The following is a 17,460-nucleotide window of genomic DNA, read 5'->3' as shown; positions in this document are numbered from 1 at the left end:
GTCCCCGCAGCTGCATGTGGGAACAGGGCAAAACCAGAGGGAGCCTGAGTTCATTGCCTGGGCCATGAAATTAGAAGGTTCCAAGCCTTTAATTCCCTGTTCATCAATATAAGACCTTTTTTTTTTTTTTTATTAAAAGCACCAGTTCCCATCCCTCACTGTGTCCAAAAGATAACAAGAAACTGGATGATGCTAGAACATAAAGGATTAAACAAAACATTATTTAACTAATGAGCAATTTATTTTAGTCAAAAGGCTATGAACATGCCTATAAAGATTTCAAAAGCATGGAAAATATATGTATCTATATCTATATATAAATATACATATATATCTATATATAAATATACATATACATATACAAACATAAAGGTGCTACCATGCACATATTCAATGTCCCTCACATAGCAGGAAGACTCCAGTATACATCACAAGACAGGGGACCCAGAGATGCTTTGTTTAGAACACTATGCCTAGCTAGGCTTGGTGGTAAAGACCTGTAATCCCAATACTTGAGGGACTGAGAAAGGAGAAACACAGGTTCCAGGCCAGCCTCAGCAACTTACTGAGACACTCAGCAACTTAGACTTTGTTTCAAAATAAAAAAGAGCTGGGAGTGTAGCTCAGAGGTAGCAACCCCTGGCCAGTCCCAGGCTCATCCCCAGTACCAAAATAAATTAATTAATTAAAAAATTATGGCTGATAGCTGCAGAAATTTTTGAGACATTCAATTACAGTTAATTGTAACTTGAGTTAAAGTTATGCAGTACTTGTTGTTTAATTATTTATTATTATTTTTTATTTATTTTTTGGTGGTACTGGGGTTCCTGGAAGCCCTTCTATCTCCAGGCTACACTCCCAGACCAAGTTTATTTTTGGAAACAGGGTCTCTTAAGCCAGCGTGGCTGGCTTCGAATCTGCGCGATCCTCCTGTCTCTGCCTCCCAAGCGCGGGGATTACAAGCGTGCGCCACCACGCCCAGCAGTACTTGTTGTTTAAGAGCTGGTTGTATACCTATGACTATGAGGAACGTAATTTCTTTTTGGTACCCAGGATGGACCTACAAGTATTCTACCTCTGAGCTACATCCCAAGCCTTTTTTATTGATCTGAGTTGTTGAGGCTGACAATGAACGTGTGATCTTCCTGTCTCAGCCTCCCAAGTACTAGGATTACAGGCATTCACCTGGTTAGGAACCTAATTTTTAAGACTTAAAACTTTGTGGCTACAAAGTGAGAGAGACCTCACTGGCCATATCCACTCTACAGATTCTATTCATCAGAAATGGCAACTTTTTAAATTCTAGCTCTACATCTTTGGAAGCATCTGCCTTGGCACAAATCTAACCCAACTGGAAACAAATGGAAATTTCCCAGCTTGCCTGACTGTACTAGCCGGTCACCGGAACAAATAAAAATATGTTGCCATTTGTCAATTTAACAGCTAGAAATCAATTTGATTTTTTTTTGGTAGTAAAGCAACATCAAGAAAATTAAAACTGAACCAGATTTGTAGATAGAGAAAAGAAAAAGTACAAATAATTGCAAAAGCAAAGCACACAATCGACCTGATTGTTAATTCTTAGTGTCTTTCATACTGTCCCATTCAAATATTCCTGCAGATTATGAGATAATTCATTAATAAACCAAGTTCTCACTCAGAAAAAAGTATGTTTGGAGGAGCTATCACTGAACTTCCCAATGGAAAATATTCAATATCATTGGTTAGAAGAAATAGACGCTACCTACTTGCTGAAGAAGGAAATTAGGCACAGTGAGAAATGTCATTCTATTTTATTATTTTAACATTTCAGGTTAAAAAAAAATACATCATTTTTAGATAGTGTTGCACAGTAAAAATCATTCAGACTTTGAGATCATACAGATTAATGTTCAAGTCCCAACTTTCAGTTATTTCTGCTTCCCAATTCTTCCCTATTAAATCGGAAGGATATACCTACCTTTCTGAGTTATAAGGATTAATAGTTAGTAATACAAAGCTCCTACCACATGAGTGTTTGACTTACAGATGTTGCTTAATAAAGACTACCTAAATTTTTCATGTATTTGGTCATAATACTGAAGGCTTTTTTCAGTTCAGTGAAGACAAAATTTTCTACGAATCAGAACTGCCCAAAGATCAAATCTACTAGATTGCCTTTTATAAGATGATGACCCCCATCATCAAGAGCCCTCAAGCAAAACCAAATGACCTTTTACCAGGCACAGTACATAGGGAATTCGGTACAAGGCTTAAATGCGAACATCTAAATACTAAATTTCTATGAAGCTTTGGAATCTCTAATATATATTCTGAAATGGTGGGCACAATTTTTCTGATTATTCTTGAAAGGCAAAGATGATACTATTTGACAGAAGGCAGGAAGTTTGTCATAACACATTGACTTAGGCTTAAATAGTAACTTTCCGTGTCTAAAGATTCATGATTTTTTTTCTAGCAATAGACTTTAGAAAATACAGAAAGGTCTAAACATTCCCAGCCTCTGGCTTCTAGTTGTCTGTTTAAATAGCTCTCACTGTTCCATTTCATCTTTTCTCTCCAGTTGAGAAGCAGACATGACAAAGGCATTTAAGTAACTGCTGTTGATCAGCCCTAGAAAAACAGCCATTTATTTCCAATTCACCAGAATATGCCCTGAGAGCTATCCAGCTTTCTCTGAGTCCTTCAACTGACTGTAGTTCTCTCTTCCTCTCTCTCCCTTCTTCCTGCTCCATCCAGAAAAAAAAAGGGGGGGGGCCTTCTTGTCTCATGCATAGCTTTCCTCTGTCCTTTGGAGATTCAGCAAATCAGCCCCATAGAAGATTGCCTGGTCTCTCAAGGAAATTTCCCAACAAGGGTAGTCTGTGACCAACATAGAATCCTCATATCTTGCACCCAAAAGAGTCTTGTTCTTCATTGCATTTCAATGCATTTCCTTTTGTCAGACTTTATTTGCAGAGTTCCAGAGCAAAGCAAAACCTGAAGAGAGGAAGAAATATGGATGCTTAGGGTTTCCCTGAAGTGCTCGCAGGATCTCGGTGAAATCCTTGAAAATGTATACAGCAAATATATTCATAATAGCGTGCACTTAGTTGGATGGAAGTACCTGGCTTTATCGGATTCTTAAATGCTACCTATGATATAATAATAGTCTAAGAATCAATGTCTTACAGGAGAAAGTACTTGAGTGTAATATAAGCATCTAGTATGTGGAATATATTTTTAAAAATACTCTTGCAATCCAAAACTTAAAAGGCAATTGGCACAATGTAAAAATGGATAAAATATTTTGAACAGACATCTCTCCATACACCTAGTTGTCAGATACATGCAAAGATAATCAACATTAGTCATTGAAAAAAGGCTAACCCAAAGCACTTCGCACCCCCTAGAATGTGGAGACAATGGCAGATGTTGAAGTAGGTATAGAAAAGTGGGAAGCTGATTCTTTCTGACCAGTAGGATATTAAACACAAATTAGTAATAAACATGAAATCTGACAAATTCCTAATTGTACAAAATGGGCAAGGAAAACTCCCATGACATAAATACAAGCATCTCCAGCTACTGGAATCCTGGCGATGAATAACCATAAAGGAGAAACATACATTTGGCATCACTGACACATGGCGGGATCTTGGGATTTGCTCATCTTCTTCAATCAAGCAGTGGAGCAATGATGCCTCCCTTCCGGGCGTTGCCACGGAGATTAGTGAAATTGCATCTCTCACACAAGCTGTAATCTCTGGTTGAAAGTGTCCTGTGACTTTAAAGCAACATTCTTTGGCAAATGTCTTTTCCATTTACTGAAGAAAATGTAAGAACATGTGTTGCTAAAAATATTGTTTTATTCCAATACAATTGAGACATGATGGAGAGCAGAGGCAGGTGACCCAGTGTTTCAATTATCTCTTGCTGCATAACAAGCTAGCCTACAGCTTAGTGGTTTAAAATAGCTCTTCCATTTTGCTCCTGCATTTGTAGGTCAGGGATTTGAAAGGAGCTTGGCTGAGAGCTTCGTCTCTAATCCACGTGTCATCGCTCGGGTGACTGAGGTTAGAGGATTCACTTCCAAGATGGCTTATTACCAACATGACTGACAACTCTGTGCTCTGTCCTCTTCCTACCTCTCTGTTTCTCTGTCTTTCCATGCAGCATTTCATTATCCAGAAACTCTCCATGTGGCTCAAGTTTCTCATTGCACTGTGGTCTTAAGGAATCCACACTTCTGAGAGAGAGAAAGCAGTGGCTGGCAGATCAGCAAAGAGCTGTGTCTGGAATTGGTAGAGTCATTTGTGTTAAACTGAAGAGGTCAAAGAACTCATGGAGCCGACCCAGATTCAAGAGAGGAAAATGACACTCCACCTCTTTCTGGAGAAGTGGCAAAGCCCACTGAAAAAGAATATGCTGAATAGGGGATGCTGCAGCTGTCTTTAGAAACTACAGCCTGCCACACCTAAGTTCTCACCCTGGCGACTTTTCCATCAAGCTTCTATGATGCTCTGGAGAATGGGTCTCTTCCCTTGACAATGTGAGAACTAGACCAGAATACTACATAGGGTCCTCAGGTTATCAGGAACAAAATCCTACTCAGATTATCTTAAGAAAAATAGTTCTTCTAGGAAAACATGAAGGAGTGCAACTAAAACAGCAGGCCTGCTAGCACCAGCTATGCCTTTTGGTCTCTTTTGGAATATCGGAATGCGAGAGTATGTCCTTACAAGTCTGACTTGCTTGCTGACATAACACTGCCTTGCAGGCTCACCATATCTCTCTTTAGGGCCTATCAGCTTTCCCTCCTGGTTCAACACATTCTTTCTTTCTTCTTTTTTTTTTTTTTTTTTGGTGGTACTGGGGTTCCTGGAAGCCCTTCTACCTCCGGGCTATACTCCCAGACCTATTTTTACATTTTATTTGGAAACAGGGTCTCCTAAGCCAGCGCACACAGCTGGCTTCGAACCTGCCTAATCCTCCTGTCTCTGCCTCTCAAGCGCGGGGATTACAAGTGTGTGCCACCATGCCCGGCAACACATTCTTTCTCTAGTTCCAGATTCAAATGCCACAGAATCAATTACCCATCCCCTTCCCTTTGTCCATTACATTTTCCAGGCTAGGCAACTGCCACTCCAAAGATGGGTTGATTTGTGTCTGTCACACCCTTTATCCAATCAGCTGTGGCAGTTAGGAGATGAAGAAAGGTTGGCATTGAAGATGATGTCACTTGGTACCAAAAAAAAAAAAAAAGCCACGTAGAAGGTATGATGATCATGAGTAATGCAAGAAAATAAATTCCAAAGTCAACCCTGCTCCAAATGTGTGTGGCTCTCGTAGAGGTTAATGTCCATTAGTTTGTGCACTCACACAAAAGCCTGCTCATTTCACAATACCTTGCAGAGTGCTCTAAATAAAAAGGGGGACAACTGAGTGCCTTCCATTCCCCAGAGAGAAGAAAGCATGTTCGTGCTTCAGGGACCCAGCCTAATTTCTTACAGCCATTCTATTATCCCAGCTGTATCTGTGGTTTCTATTAACCCTTCTGTGCTATTGATCAGCCTGGTCACAATGAAAGAGCTTTATTGAATTCCAAGTAATGGAAACTCATTACATGGCCTAGATAATTAATTACCAATTCTTTCCTTTTAGTGAAATTGAAACTGGCTGTGGAGAAGAAGCTGCGTGAGCCCAGTGATGCAGCCTGTTTGAAGCTTTATTTAATGCCCCTGAGGAGTTCTCCACATTGGCCTTGGAGATGTGTTTGATGTACTGCGGACCCTTGATACAACCCAAGCACTTTCCTTTAAAATAAACCATCTTTTAAAATGGCATCAATTGAAAGCAGGAGGCACTTAAACCATACAAAGCAAAAGTAGCAAAACAAAAATACAAACCATATAGCAATATGAAAGTAAGGCATCTCTCTTCACTGGTGTTTTAAATAAGGGCATCAAAATGTTTCAGCAGCCTCTCCCCAACCAGTCAGAAGTAAGAGACAGGTTCATGTCTCTGTCTTGGCTTTTATTCTCATTTCCTATGACTGCTGAGTATATTGTTCATGGGTTTTTTCAAAGAACAAGGAACTACTAAGCAGACAGCAATACACAACACATGTAAAGAACTAATAACATTAGTTTCCTTCCTCACTGGGATGGAGGAATAGCCTACAAGACGGTAGTTATTAGTAATAAGTAGCCTTGATCGAATGCCCCTTCTGCACCAGGGTTAGGGTTAGCTCTCTTACACACAGTAGCTGTTCTTATCCAGGGGTCCTGGATCCACAAATTCAACCCAATGCAAATCAAAACTCCTTGGGAAAATTTTTTATCTGTACTGAGCATGGACAGACTAATTTTTCTTGCCATTCTCTAAACGTAGGCTAAAAATATTAGCATTTACACTGAACTGGTGTTATACAGACTCTAGAGATGATTTAAAACATCCAAGAGACTCTGCATGGGTTTAATGCAATATTACACCATTATTCATAAGGAACTTGAGTTTCTGCAAAATTTGGTATCAGCAGAGGATTCTGGAACCAGCCTCCCATGGATATTGGGAATTACTATATATTTTGTCATTCAATTATATTAATACCTATTAGGAAGGTGGGGACAGCAATGCTTAATCAAAATGCCCAAGGGCTATAGTTATAGAAATTCAAATTTAGGTTTGCCTAACTGATAAACCTTATTCAACTGACTATACCACACTATCTCCCCCCAGTATCATTTTGATAAAGAATGAGTCATTTCAAAAATTATTTACAGGAAACATGAGAAAAACTATACAAAGGTAAAGGTGAACCCCAGAAAAGACAATTGCATCCAGGCTTAAAGCAGAAGAGAAAATAGTGCTTTCACTATCATCTCATTCTATCTATGACCACTGGTGGCCCCATGGAATATAACAGGAATTCATGTTTTACAAAATTTTGTCATAAGATAGAATTGTCTGGATGGCAAGTATAAAGTCTACAACAAAACAGACTGTCAGAAGCATAGTCAATCCTCTGTTACAAGAGGTAGAAAATGATGTAATCCCAAATGCACATTGGAAATGTGAATCTAATTCCTTCCAAAAGAAACATGTCAGACTCCAAAGAGTATTGAATTGACCTCGATGTTTTTTTTTTTGTTTTTTTTTTTTTTACATATTACCAAATTATATGCCAACCATGGCACGCAGGTCGCCTGCTGACCATACTCTATGCTACGCTTCAGAACTCTCAGATATTTCTTCTACCACCTGTTAGTAGCTCTTCTGCTCATCTGGAGTCAGTACTATTTGTACCCAAACAAGTACACTGCTGTACTTGTTGCGACAATTGCATTATTATTATGTAAGCTAATGAGAGGTGTTAAAAGAAAGTGAGTTATTGGTTGTACTCAAAAAACAATAAAAGAAGGTTGAATGCTTTGTAATATTTGCATATTGATTGAGATACACTGCTGTTCAGTTGGGTGTGGGCAAGACAACCGTTAACTATCAGAAATATTGTGTGGTATATAAAGACGATCGTCAAAGATTCACAAGTTCATGAAAGACATAATTATTCTGCCCTTCAATTACTTGACAGGGTACTCCATTTAAAGGGCTTGCTTCATTTTAAAGAAAATTAAAATTGACTCATGATGTGTAGAGTTAAATAAGTAGAATAATGTAGGCATCTTATCAGTTGATGCAAATCCACTTAATAACCTTTGTTCTATTTCAAAATATGCCCTTATAATTTAAAATAAAGTACATATATAAAATATTTTTAATCCCCATAATGACCATAGGTATAGCAGGCAGATACAAGTATACAACACTGAAAACTGAAGGGAGTCAGGATCTGAAAAGCGGCCCTACCCGTGAGCTTCAAGAAGGTCCCAGGGCACTTGTCTCTGTTGCCAAAGATGGGGACAGGTACAGTTGAGTGATGTAGCAGGATCCAGAAAATCCGACAAAAGACAAGAGGTAAAGGTTGCATCAAGAAACCTGAGAGAAGAACAAAAGATCGCAGAGAAAGCGGTTCCCAAGAAAAGCAATGGTCATCTGACAAACAGCTGGACCACTGCCAGTGAGAATCCATGGGCAAGGTAGCCTCAGAAGGTATCTGTAGCCAGTAAAACATGTGGGCATCATAGAGCATCAGTGCATTAATGTGGAGCCACAGAGCAAGTCACCACTGTAGTTCAGGGTAAGGACTGCACAGAGCAAGCATGCTGTTGGCTAGGGTCTGTACAGTGTGACGGCGTTAGGTCACTTGGCCTGTGATTGTGTTTAAGGTATCTGCCTGTCCCTCAGCCTGCACTTCCCATAAGTCCCCCAGGTAGTTCTCAAGCATATTAAAACCTGAAAAGCTTTGTTGTAAACTATTCAAGAAATATTTATAATTGCCAAACATAGCACTGTGATAATGAATAATTAAAGGAAGCCAATGGCTGTCCTTGGGGGTATTTAGATCTTGAGTCAAATAACTACTTGCAACCCAGTTTAAACGTGAGTTAAAATTCTGACCTCGTGTATTTTTCCCCAAAAACTATTTTGTCAATATAATTTCTATTCATCACTATTTAAGTAGCTCTAATATTATCTAGTATATATTTAATAGTAATACATTATTTTCTAACTCCAAGTGTGAACTTGTAGTTCTTGACTAAGTTCATATGTCCCTCCATGTTTCACTATAGCTAAAAGACATGAAAAAATGTAACTGTTCATTTGGAAATATTCTTGAGAAAGCATTATTTAAGAAAGAAAAGAGGCCAGGCATGGTGGTGCATGCTTGTAATCCCAGCATTTGAGAGGCTGAGACAATATAATCCCGGTTTGCAGACAGCCTCAGCTACTTAGTGAAGCCCTTTGCAACTCAGTGAGACCCTATTTCAAAATAAAGAATAAAAATAGGGCTGGGGTGTAGCTCCAAAGTAGAATGCCCCTGGGTCTCATCCCCATTACTGCCAAAAAATAAAAAAAGACAGAGACAGACACAGAAAGGGGGGGGGGGGAGTCCAACTGTACTGGTACACACCTGTAATCACAGAATTTGGGAGGTTGAGACAGGGGGATTTAGGTCAAAGGCTAGCCTCAACAATTTACCAAGGCCCTCAGCAACTTAGTGAGTCCCTGTTTTTTGTTTTGTTGTTGTTTTTGCAAGTCTGAGGATGGAACCCAGGGGCATTCGACCTCCGAGCTACACCCCCTGCCCTATTTTTTATCCTTTATTTTGAAACAGGGTCTCACTAAGTTGCAGAGGGCCTCACTAAATAGCTGAAGCTGTCCACAAACTGCAATTCTCCAGTCTCAGCCTCCTGAATGCTGGAATTACAAATGTGTGCCACCACATCTGGCTGAGTCCCTGTTTCAATATAAAAATAAAATGAAGCTACAGGTCATTGCTCAGAAGTAGAGTGCACCTCGATTTAATCCGAGGAAGGAAAGAAGGAACAAAGGAGAGGAAGGTAGGTAGGTCTTGTCAGTTTCCCATCAGTCTCTGCTGTAGAACAACTACGTAACACACAAACACACAGCTAAGGCACATGTCATTGTATGGTTATGAACATAGATCACCATATCCCACAGAGCTTTTGTTGTAAGCAACCACAGAAAAATTTTAGCAATGAAATGCTGAGTTTTTTCAGAGGAGTTTATTCCTATGACCACTGGAGATATACTTTTTATATAACCTCTTACAAAACTCATAGCTAAAATTCTTACTCTTCAACATTCACTGATTTTGTATCTTAATTCTATCTCTGGTTTTGCTATTTTCCCATTTTCTCCTTTATTGCCATTCTATTTCATTATCCCATAAATATCTCTTTTTGCCATACATATTAAGAACAAGTGCTACTAAAATAAGAAATATCAGAATAAGTAATTTCATTTAAATTCTGCACTGTAGAAATGTTTCTGCCACTAATCCAATTAAAAAATCCTAATGTTTCATTCTGATTTAAGCCTCTAGGTAAATTTCTTTTACAAATCTAAGGAAAACACAAAACGCTTTCACATTCTTCAAAGTGATCCCTAAGTTACTTTATAGCAAGAAGTTTAAAAAAAAGCCAAGGTTTTCAGATTTGTATGTGTGGAGAATAACTGCTTAAAACACTGTTCAATAACTTTAATAATGGCTAATTTTAATGCAGAAAAATGTACTTATCTCAATATTTTTCTAGATAAGGGTTTTATTGCAAAGTTTTTACTCATATAAAATTATTTCAGCCAGCATCAGAGCCTGCCATGAGGCAAGGCCGCTACTGAGGCCTCCGAGGCCGGGATCGGAGCCTGCCGAGGGGTCAGGCAGGTGCCAGGGCCAGCGAGGCTGGGATCGGAGCCTGCCATGAGGCAAGGCTGGTGCTGAGGCCTCTGAGGCCAGGATCAGAGCCTTAGCACCGGCTTAGGCCGGTGCCGGGGCCAGTGGCCAGCATCAGAGCCTGCCTTGAGGCAAGACCGCTACTGAGGCCTCCGAGGCCAGGATCAGAGCCTGCCGAGGGGTTAGGCCAGTGCCGGAGCCAGGGAGGCCAGGATCGGAGTCTGCCGTGAGGCAAGGCCGCTGCTTGAACCAGCAAGGTCTGGATCAGTCCACTGGGTAGCCAGGCCACTACTGGGACTGTCAAGAGTGGGATCGGTAATTGCAATGCAGTATGCACAGAGAAATATTGCAGAAAATAAAAACCAGATGCTTCCCCTAATTGGCAATAACTAGGAGGAAAGGGGTAACAGGAAGAGGTCGAGCTATAGAAAGGGCCCTATAGCAAAGCAATTAAGGTGACCAATCAGAGGATATGGGATAGGGGAGGATGGAACCTCTTTAAAACTCAGGAGGTACGTAAACAAATGTATCAAAGTTAATCACCAAACAAGCATGGGATCAAGGGAGGGGGAGGTAATGAGATGGGGAGTGGATGAGGGCTAATTGGATGATGTGTGCTTGTATATCCTCTCAAGTCTTGTAATCCAATGTGATGTATGATTACAATGCACCAATAAAAATAAATTTAAAAAAATAAAAATAAAATAAAATGCATCAACTTTAAAATAAATAAATAAAATAAAACTATTTCATTACCCCTGTTGCCTTTTTTATTTTATGGTTTTTTTTTCTTGACAATAGAATGAATTTCTTAAATTCACCATCATAAAAGAACATTCCATGGTCAAATAGCATATTCCATGTACATTAATAACACAATTTGCTTTCCCTTAAAAAAAAAACTGGGGTATCTTCCTAAGAGTTATTTAATATTCTAAATATTTCCACAACCATCAATAGATTTTTTTCCCCAATGTCACTTCACACACTGTTTCCAGTTTCAATGTAAAAACCAATGAGTAGGTGTTTGGTATGAAAATGGTAACTTTAAAAGGATTTCAAAAATGACCATAACAGCCAACTGAGCGTGTTTTTCCAGTTCTAATAGATTATTTTCCCGTTTCCTCTCTGTCTCTTTTCCGTAAGTGACACTTTTAGGCTATGGGAATTACTCCTGGTTCAGTTCAAGCCATCTCCTCACAGTTGTCGCTGCACTGTGAATGTAACTCACAAAAGGTATGAATTATTCTGCCAGATTCAGCCACATCAGTAATTCAGGTGAAAGAGAGAAAATGCTTCCTCTCTTTGTGAGAATAAAAGTGTATGTCAATCTCTATTAAGACCATACAAAAATCTCACAAATGTCCCCAAGACTAGGAAATTAGTATTTAACTCACCTGGATATAGAACAAGAAAGACGGCCAGAAGCACTTTCCTTATTATTAATGTACAAGGTACCACTACATTCAATTTTGAATCTCCAACTACTCTGGGTCTTGAGATTGTTTTGTTCTTAGTTTTACTAAAATACCCTCAGGAAAATTAAACTTTGCTTGGATGAATTCCAATTACCATAAAACTTCAACAAGCCAACTTATGAATATTTAGTCTTCCCTCATGCTAGAAAAATCCAAGTGAAGCTGAGAACATACAGAAACGGCCCTTAATGGGCCTGATTATCAACTCTAAAGAAATGTCAGCATCTATGGATTTGAGATACGAAATGTATTTAATATTTAAAAGACTCTTTAACAAGGTATAAACTTCCCTCTCCTATTAATTATTGATCCAGGCAGTCATCTTCCTTTCAGTTAAAACTTTTAAGCAAAGTGACTCAGGCACTTGGGTTTGGCACTGGAGGAAAGGCAGGAATTGTCTGAAGTTGTTTAGGGGTGTGACCAGAGAAAGAGTTTTAACAATGTGGGGAAAAAAATGCACAAATAACTTTCACTATCCTACATTTGATGTTGCTGGAGTCATCAAGCAAATACTAAATAACAACAAGCAAATTCTGTTGAAATGTTTAGCTAAATGGAACCGAAACAGTCACAGTTGACAATTTCATAAATACATTAATTAGAAGTGTCTCCAAATAGCATGTGATTTTTGAATTATTAACATAAAACGCTGCATTATAAATGACTGCAAATTGCCTTCCTACTGCTCCCCATGCTTAATTTATTATGTCATAGGAAAATTTGCAAATTATGTCCTCGTTCTATACTTAATGGCTACTTTTATGTGTATATTATTCTTTTAAGATAAAATTATATATGTAAATATATGTATGTGTGTGCGTGTGTGTGTGTGTGTGCGCGCGCGCGCAATGTGGCATGTTATACAAGCACTCAAAGTTGCATCATGCAATGGCCTATCTCCCCTTCTTATGGGTTCTTTGCATTCACGGCGGTTTGTTATGAAAATTCCAATTAAGTTCCTGGCTTCCCTTCTCTGTTCCAGTACTGATTATTCTTTTTCGGAGATGTAGTCCACCCATAACAGTGCATGACATTTTACTAAAGTGAATAAAACACAGCTTTTTATTAGTGAGTACTCCTTGGTACCGTATTTATAGACATATAGAGATTAAACTCTCAATGTATGCAAGACTCAGGAATCTGGCCAAACTTAGCCTAAATAGACTTTGTCATTCACAGTACAAGGACAAATTCTGAATATGCTCCTTCAGTGGAAAAGAAAGGTTTGTATTAGAAAAAAAATTCAAATATTATAATTTACCTATGCACATATCTTTCAACTCTCATTTCTTGCAATTTTTGCTTGAGCTTCATATTTATGTTGCTATTTGATCAAAACACTTTGTTAAGTATCTTTTTGCTTGTTTTTATTATTACATTTTGTTGGTTTCAGATATAAAACCTTTTGTGGAATAAAATTTAAAAACAAGTTCCAATTTGAACCAGGCTGGCCTTATCCATATATTTATAAAATGAACATGCTTATATAGAGAGATGATTTTCTTTTGTAGGCATCTAAGGAGAGGTACCTCTCTAAATCCTACCTTCTAATATAGCTTCCTCCTCACTTCAAGGGACACAATGATGGGGATTTTCCTACATTTTCTATGAAGATGGGTCACAGTGATTAAAACGTCACCACACTGTGAGTTTCTCTTGCCTTCATACTCAATCTGTGTTGTCAGAACCACAGCTTTCCTTTTGTGCCTGGCTCCATTTGTGACCGGTGGTATTGTTTAGCTTTAAGCTGGGGGACCCTTGGCCTCGTCTAGCAGAGGCCATATGCTCCAGCTCAACTCGGTGGTGTTACACAGTAGAGATCCGGGTTCATGCACAGCTAACAGTGGAATGTTTTCTTTGAATATTGAGTTTGAGGGAACAGATTATTCATTATTACAATGTTATAACTATCAAATGAGGACTTTAAAATAAGTATGATTAGCCGGGCGTGGTGGCGCACGCTTGTAATCCCCGCGCTTGGAAGGCAGAGACAGGAGGATCGCGCAAGTTCGAAGCCAGCCGCGCGCGCTGGTTTTAGGAGACCCTGTTTCCAAATAAAAATTTAAAAATAGGTCTGGGAGTGTAGCCCGGAGGTAGAAGGGCTTCCAGAAACCCCAGTACCACCAAAAAAAATAATAATAATAAGTATGATTAGTGCATTATAAAATAGTATAAAAGTAAAACATATAAACAAATGAAGAATTGAAAAGGAAAATGGCTAGTCATAAAAATATCATAACGGAGAGAAATAATTCTATTGACAGACTAAGGAATAGTAGACAATATAGCTGAGGAAAAAAATTAGTGAACTTGGGGAAGATAAAAAATTAAACTTGAGCAGATGTTAAAGAAATGAAAGAAGGTATCCAAGAGTTAATATAGGTGTTATTGGAGTCTCAGAAGGCTAAAATAGAGAGCAAGCAAAATAAATATTTCAAGTAATGATGGCATGATTTTCTAAAACTAATAAAAGGAAGTTATGGTTAAAAACATAGAGGCTGGGGTGTGCCTCGCTGGTAGAGTGCTTTTCCAGCAGGCATAAGGCCTTGAGTTTATTTATTTATTTATTTATTTTTATTTTTTTATTTATTATTTATTTATTTTTTTTTTTGGTGGTACTGGGGTTCCTGGAAGCCCTTCTACCTCCGGGCTACACTCCCAGACCTATTTTTACATTTTTATTTGGAAACAGGGTCTCCTAAGCCAGCGCGCGGCTGGCTTCGAACCTGCGTGATCCTCCTGTCTCCCTCCCAAGCGCGGGGATTACAAGCGTGCGCCACCACGCAAGGCAGGCCTTGAGTTTAAACAAAAATAAATAAATAAATAAATAAATAAATAAAACAAAAGGAGTTTAAAAGATTCCAAGAATCTCTGGGAAAATCTAGTGTGCATATCTGTTCTTATGTTCATATAAACACACATATATTATAGAAAAATGTGCAGATACTGAAATATCCTTTAGATTATCTTAAAATGAAGGTAAAATAAAGACTTCAAAACAATTAAAAATTCATCTTCTTCACCTTATGTGCACAAAACAACACTAAAGAAAGTTGCTCAAGGCTATTTGTTTCCAGATGGAAATTTGAACCTACACAAATAATGAAAGAGAAAGATAAATGGTTAAAATGAGAGTGAATATGAGATTTTTTTTCCTTAATTTTAGTGTTTATAAAGATACTTGATAAAAAAGCAGAAATATCAAACATGTATAATGGAGTCAGTAATATACATTAAAAATAAAATATGTGACAAAAATCACACAATGAATTGAAGGGTTGAGATGAAGTACACAATTAAGAGTCCCATGCTTTAAATTAATTTAATATTATTTCAAGACTGTGGTTAAAGGTGTACATCATAAATCACAGAGTAACCACCCCCCTCAAAGAGATATAACAAATAAGTCCCAAATCTGAGTTTTTGAAAAGATCAGTGAAATTATTAAGCCTCTAGCCAGACTAAGAAAAAGAGATGCAAAGGATTAATACCACAAATTAAAAAGGAGACATTACAGATCTCATAAACATAAAAATATACTAAGAACATAACTGTATGCCCACAAATTTGAAAATCTGCATGAAATGAAGCAATTACTTAAAATTAGTAATCCCACAAGAAAAAAGAGACACTGTAAATAGGTCTACCTATAAAGATACTCTACCTATAAAGATATAAAGATTACTCTACCTAATAAAGATACTAAATCAATAATTAACCTTCAAAACAGAACTCACAAAGCTCAAATTAGTTCACTGATGAATTCTACCAAACATTTAAAAAATATTTTTTCAGTTATCTGTAACCTTTTTTATAAAATAGAAGCAGAGAAAATACTTTCCAATTCATTGTTAGACCTGAATTAATTAACTTAATAGTAAAACCAGGCAAAATTCATTATTTAAAAAAATTACAGCCGGGCGTGGTTGGCGCACGCTTGTAATCCCCGCGCTTGGGAGGCAGAGACAGGAGGATCGCGCAGGTTCGAAGCCAGCCGCGCACACTGGCTTAGGAGACCCTGTTTCCAAATAAAAATGTAAAAATAGGTCTGGGAGTGTAGCCCGGAGGAGGTAGAAGGGCTTCCAGGAACCCTAGTACCACCAAAAAAAAAAAAAAATTACAGACCAGTATCTTTCATGAACATAGATCCAAAAATCCTCAACAAAATATTATCAAGTTAAATCTGAAAATATATAAAAAGAATTACACAAGAGTATGAAGGGGAATTTGTCTCAGATATGTAAGACTGCATTACCATTCATAGATCAAATATATCCCATCAAATCAAAAGACTAAAGAAGAAAAATTGCAGATTATATCAATAAAGAAAAAGTACTTGACAAAAATCCTTTATGATTTTATGATTTTAAAAAATCATATTTATGATTTTTTATGATTTAAAAAATTTATGATTTTTAAAAAATCTCTCAGTAAACTATAGTGGGGAACCCTTCCCCATAAAACTAACATAAAACTTCTACAAAAACCCTACATCTAATGTTACAATTGATGCCAAGAAACTCAGTTCTTTCCACAAAAATAGGAGTAAGGCAGAAATGTTCCTTCACTTCTTTTTAATATCACATTGGGAGTCCTAATAATTGCAAAAACACAATAAAAAGTAAAATATACTTTGATTTGTAAAGAAAAAATAAGTCTTTCTTTGTTCTTAGCTAACATGTGTGTATATGGAGAAAACTAAAGTGATCTAACCCTAAAACTCCTGGAACTAATTCATGATTACAGCCATTTATAGGTGGTGAGATTGATATATAAAAATCAATCTTTTTTTTTCTATATGCCAGTAATGAACAAGCAGAATTTTTAAAAAGTACTATAAACATTAGCACCCAAAGATGTGGAATACTTACAAATCTAACAAAAATATGTATAAGATCCATATATTAAAAAATTATGAAGGCCTGATATGTTTCCAAATAAAAATAATATAAAATAGGTCTGGGAGTGTAGCCCAAAGGTAACAGGGTTTCTAGAAACCCCAGTACAACCAAAAAAATATTATGAACTTTTATGCATGAAATAAAAATAAACTAAATATATAGAGAAACCCAAGGCTTAAAACAGCCAACTCAATACTGAAAGATAAAAACAAAGTCAGAGGACTGATGCTAGTTGACTCTGAGATTTAAAATAAAGTTTCAGAATCAAGCAGTGTGGTATTGAAAAAACAATAAAGAAACGAATCAATGGAATAGAATGGCAAGTCCCCAAAACAGACCTCATGAACATACTCAACTGATGTTTGACAAAGGAACATGTACAATTTAATGGGGGGAAAGATTCTTTTTAACATATGTTGCTAGAACTGGATATTCATATTCAAGAAGATGAATTCAGATACAGATCTTACACTTTTTAAAAAAATTAACTAAAAATACATCATAGACCCAGATGTTAAATGCAAAAGTTTAAAATTTCTAGAAGATAGCATAGAAGAAAACTTGTATGATCTTGGATATGATGCTGACAATTTATTTTTATTTTTATTTTTTTGGTGGTACTGGGGTTCCTGAAAACCCTTCTACCTCTGGGCTACACTCCCAGACCTATTTTTATGTTTTTATTTGGAAACAGGGTCTCTTAAGCCAGCTCAGCTGGCTTCGAACCTACGCGATCCTCCTCTCTCTGCCTCCCAAGCGCGGGGATTACAAGCGTGCGCCACCA

This window comes from Muscardinus avellanarius (genome assembly GCF_963383645.1).
Source record: "Muscardinus avellanarius genome assembly, chromosome: 14".
NCBI classification, from domain to species: Eukaryota; Metazoa; Chordata; class Mammalia; order Rodentia; family Gliridae; genus Muscardinus; species Muscardinus avellanarius.
Note: the sequence above shows the minus strand (reverse complement) of the source record.